Here is a 5772-nt window from a genome sequence, read left to right as displayed (position 1 = left end):
GAGGGAGAGGGAGAAGCAGGATCCATGCAGGGAGCCTATGTGGGACTCGATCCCGGGTCTCCAGGATCACACTGCAGGCTGCAGGCGGCGCCAAACCACTGCGCCACCAGGGCTGCCCCTTCTTTTTTTAAAAAAGATTTATTTATCTATTTTAGAGAAAGAGAGGTGAGCAGTGGGGGGTGGGGTGGGCAGAGAAAAAGAATCCTGAAGCAGACTCCCTGCTAAATGCGATTCCAGGGCCCCGAGATCAGAACCTGAGCCCGAAACGAAGAGTAAGGCCACTTAACCAGCTGTGCCACCCAGGCACCTCTGCTTGATGCTTTTAATTGTTTTTTCGGCTGCATTGGAGAAACCTTCTTTTGGAGGCAGTGTGATTGAATGGCTAAGAATACAGACAGCTTGTGTTCAAGCCCCAGGTCACCCACTTGGGTGAAATTTTAAATTTCTGTATGCTAATTTTCTCATCAGTAAAATTGGAATAATATGCCTACTTCATAGGACTGTTCTAAGGACTGAAACTGTAAATCCATGTAAAGCACCTTGCCCAGTCCACATAGCACAATAAATGCTCAGTAAATATCATCTCCTATGGTGATGGTGATTATCTGTGACAGAGGGTTCTACTGTCTACTGGGTTCCCTCTGTTTTCAAAAGTTCTTATCACACACACTCTCTCTGTAATACATTCTGTGCTGCAGAGATCTGTTTTTGCCAGGAAAGAAGCTGTTATTTTCAAAGCAGACTGACTCTCCCATGAGAAGACCTCCAGCTCTGAAATCCCAAGGCTGCCCTGGAGTACCCTGCTTGGTTTTCATCTCCATCAGCAACAGAGAGCTCCCAGGAAGTGAACTCTATACAGAATAATGAGAGTGGCTCCTGTCTCCTTTGGCTGCCCATGCAATTTAGTGCATAGTGTGCTCTGTTTCTTGGGTCACATGCTATGTCAGATGACACCGCTCCCTCCCAGCCCCAGGCTGCTTCCTGTGTTCTGTGATGTGGAAGAGACTTGGAGACGATGGAAACATCCCACACAGCTGGTCAGCCAGCCTAGAGGTCCATGCTGGTGCAGAAGGGTCACCAGGCTCAGAAGACATCCTGTCCACAACCCCAAACATATCAAACCTGTGCCTCTTGTCCATGCCCCGGTCACACCTTTGATTTTTTAAATCACTGTTTTAAAAATAACTTATTTAGTAGAGGTAATGCACTCACAAAGGATAAAAAAAAATCAAACTGTATCAAAAGGATATGACGTGAAAAGGAAGACCCTCCTGCTCCTTTCCCTTCAGCTTCGAAGCTTTTCTGCTCTCCTCCCCCAAGAAGATCATCATGACTGTTTTTTTTTTTTTTAATTTTTTTATTTATTTATGATAGTTACAGAGAGAGAGAGAGGCAGAGACACAGGCAGGGGGAGAAGCAGGCTCCATGCACCGGGAGCCCGACGTGGGATTCGATCCCGGGTCTCCAGGATCGCGCCCTGGGCCAAAGGCAGGCGCCAAACCGCTGCGCCACCCAGGGATCCCCCATGACTGTTCTTAAATGTCGTTCTAGAGACAGTCTATGCATATAGGAACATATATTTATTCCTACTCCGTGATCCCCATGAATCCTTTAGTGTCGAAGATACCATACCTGGAATTCTGCATCCTGTTGTTGTTGTTGTTTTTAAAGATTTTATTTATTTGGGAGAGAAAAAGAGAGAGAGCACATTCCCCACTAAGCAGGGAGCCGGACATGGGCCTCAATCCCAGGACCCTGGGATCATGACCTGAGCCAAAGGCAGACAGACTGAACCACCCAGGCACCCCTGCATCTTGTTTTTTTTTTTTTTTTTTTTTTTTTTATACTAAATTATCGAGTAGTCTTTATAGCAGTTCACAAAATTTCTCCCTTTTTTTTTTTTTAAAGATTTTATTTTTTAATCCTTATTTATTTATGATAGTCACAGAGAGAGAGAGAGAGAGGCAGAGACATAGGCAGAGGGAGAAGCAGGCTCCATGCACCGGGAGCCCGACGTGGGATTCGATCCCGGGTCTCCAGGATCGCGCCCTGGGCCAAAGGCAGGCGCCAAACCGCTGCGCCACCCAGGGATCCCAAATTTCTCCCTTTTAACTGCTGCATTGTGTTCACTTTATAGAGCTGCAAAACTTCATCCAACCAGTTCCCCAATGATGGACACTTAGGTTGTTTCCAATATTTTCCTTTAACAAGTGGGGCTATAATGAATGCCCTTCTAGAAGGAAATGAGAATTAGATTTCCTTCGGTTGGGGACGGGGGTTCTTCTTTTCCCTCCACTTTCCCCAGAGTTGCTTGTATATACAGGACATGTCCTGTATTTTGTCCTGAGCTCTCTACTGACCAACAGGATGCCATGAATGTCCGATACTCAGCTTTTTTTTTTTTTTTTTGTAACTTAACTACAAAAAAAAAAAAAAAAAACCCACAAAAAAACGTTAGAGCTATTTTTCTTCCACCATCATTGGTACTTAAATCAATTAAAGGCCATACTAACTGAAAAGCATATCTCTTGGAAGAAAGATCTGGACAATCCCATACGGTCACCTGCAGGTTTAACTGAGGGGAAGTTTATAAAAGGGAAGACTGAAAATTAAAGGTACTTATTTTCATATTCAGGAAAGGAAAATACTGTTCCTTGGCTGAAATCCCAGATCGTGAACAGCAAGCACTATCAATAAGAGGTAACTTCAGATTTTTGTTCTGACCATCAGCCAATCAGCGATAACGTCACCCCGGTAACAAGCTTCGGAAAGAGAGCAAGTCTCGCACAGCCCCAGCCTCCGAAAGCCAGCCAATCAGGAAGCCCCTGTGCAGGCAGCAGCCAATCAGCAAGCCCCTCACTCCGGAGCCCGGGCTGGAAAGTCAGCGAGCCAAGGGCAGCTTTGCTCTGCGAGGCTGGAACCCAGCTGAGTCCTTCCCACCGCCGCGGACCTGCTCTCCCGAAAGGCCACCAGCGCCTGGCGTCGCGTCTCCCCAAACCTTACCTAAAACCAGCTCTAGCCAAGACTCTTTTTTTTTTTTAATTTTTTATTTATTTATGATAGGCACACAGTGAGAGAGAGAGAGAGAGGCAGAGACACAGGCAGAGGGAGAAGCAGGCTCCATGCACCGGAAGCCCGACGTGGGACTCGATCCCGGGTCTCCAGGATCAAGCCCTGGGCCAAAGGCAGGCGCCAAACCGCTGCGCCACCCAGGGATCCCCTAGCCAAGTAAGACTTAATTAAGCACACTTCTCACTTTCAGGCAGACATGAAGTTCATCTTTTTTTGTATCAGATATCAAGTTCAACTGAATGTTACCTTGCAAATTTGCAGCCCTTTTACCGTTTGGACTCCCGTTGATGGTTTGTTTGTGAGGTCAGACTTGTGAGTGCAGTTGCACTGATGCAGTTATGAGATCTTCGAATTCAGTCTCTTGGACTCTTGCAGTAGTTTCTATTATCTATTTTTTATTTCTGTGTATCTGAACCCAGACCCCCAAACCAAAAGCAAGCAGAAATTTTTGTGCTGAACTTTCTGAGCAGTAGTCATCTATTAAATGAGGAAAAATTCCTTTTAAAGCTTTCTGCAGTATGCAATTGTTCGTTTAACATTTAAAAAAATTGTAGTAAGCCAATATAAATCAGCATTTGTTAACAGCTATGCATCAGAGACGTATGATTTCCTCAACTAGTGTTAAGGAAAGTGATAAACATATTTTTTTTAATTAAGAGAAATTTAGGCTAAAATGATAAAATAATTGCAGCAGAAATGTAGTTGCCTACATTTGATATGATATGATCACTCTTTCAGCTCAAATAACCTGAAAGTGTTTTCTGGTTCCAAAATTGCAAGCAAAACAAACAAAACAAAACAAAAGCAAAATTACAAGGAAATTTCAAATAGTAGGATGAACTCCATTGCTGTAATAAAAATGTAAAAGCTCCATTTAGCATTACAGAGGTGATCAAAGATCTAAAGGTCTCACATTATGGCACAGCCACAATGTAAGTAATCTCAATGCAGAAACAGCTTTTCCTTTGTGCAATATTTTTCTTGAAAAAAAAAAAAGTGCTAATAAGGCTATTGTGAGTAAACTCTCTTCCAGATAAGACCTCAGACACAGCAGCAAATTTAGGTAGAGAGTGAACTCACTAAGAGAGTTAATCTCACACACACCAAAGATGCACAAAAACACTTTTGGAGATGATGGATATGTGTATTATCTTGCCTGTGGTGACAGTTCACAGGTTTATGCATACGTCCAAACTCATCAAATTGCATACATTAAATATATGCAGTTTTATTGTATATATTTTAAAAGTTGTTAAAAATGTTTTTACTAAAAAAAAAAAAATGTTTTTACTACTGGGACACCTGGGTGGTTCAGTGGTTGAGCATCTACCTTTGGCACAGGTCATGAGATACAGAGGCCCTGGGATCAAGTCTTGCATCAGGCTCCCCACAGAGAGCCTGCTTCTCCCTCTGCCTATGTCTCTGCCTCTCTCTGTATGTCTCTCATGAATAAATCTTTAAAAAAATGTTTTTACTACTTTTGTTGGAGATAATACAAACAACTTTTGGTGAATTTTTTTTTTTTTTTTGGTGAATGTTTGTATAAGGGTATAAACAATACTTATTCAAGGTCAAAGCACAGCATAAATAATTCTATGGTTGGTCATTCTAATCATGCTCTGCATAATGCTACTCAACAGTACTCGATGTCTTTTTCATTAGGATTGAAGAAACTGTTGTGAAATTGCTCTCCTATTTCAGCACTGATATCAGCACTGATACTGTTCTAAGTGATCAATTTAGGATTTTTGTGATTTTATTGGCATTCAGTATTCTTCATTTCTCTCACATTTAAAAACTATTTATCTGAGAGAGAGAGAGCAGGGGAGGAGCAGAGGGAGAAGGACAAGCAGACTCCACGCTGAGTGTAGAGCCCAACATGGGGCTCAATCCCATGACCCCAAGATCATAACCCCAGTCGAAATCAAGAGTCTCAACTGGCTGAGCCACCCAGGCACCCCTAAAAGCTATTCTTTTTTTTTTTAAGATTATATTTATCTATTCATGGGAGAGACACAGAGAGAGGCAGAGACATGGATAGAGGGAGAAGCAGGCTTCTCACGGGGAGCCTGATGTGGGACTCGATCCTGGGATCCAGGAATCACACCCTAAATCAAAGGCAGATGCTCAACCGCTGAGCTACCCAGGTGTCCCCAAAGCTATTCTTAAAAGGGATATTATGTATGAGCTGGAAAATAAATTTCAGCCCAAAGTGGATAATTATTTCAGCACCTGCTATGACTATCTTTCAAAATGGATTTCCCTCATTGAAAAATAAGATTTTTGGCATAGGTGTTACTAAACACTGTTTCAGCATGGGAACAAGTCAAATAAACATGTGTAGTACTGAAGAAAAAAGGAATAGAAATTGATGACAATGCTCCTTTCTGTTACTGGGCACTTTACAAAGTTATTGATTAAGAGATGCAATGTAATCCTGAAGAGTGGAAAAGCAGGTTATTCTACGAAAGATGGTATTATGTGCTTCAACCAGTCACATCTGAAGAGCAATTCTTAGTGTTGTTAACTCTTTGCAAGTACATGTTCCATATGCTGGTTCATAATGCTAATTCTGAGAACAATTTCTCGTTGGCCAAGAACAGAATTAGTTGAATATGACCATTGCAGAAATCACATTAAAATGTAAATGGAACATAGACTGTAACTTCAGGGAATTTTATAAGCAAATTCTGCAAAACA

Source organism: Canis lupus, chromosome 2 (assembly GCF_003254725.2).
Source record: "Canis lupus dingo isolate Sandy chromosome 2, ASM325472v2, whole genome shotgun sequence".
Taxonomy (NCBI): domain Eukaryota; kingdom Metazoa; phylum Chordata; class Mammalia; order Carnivora; family Canidae; genus Canis; species Canis lupus.
This window is presented reverse-complemented; position numbering follows the sequence as displayed.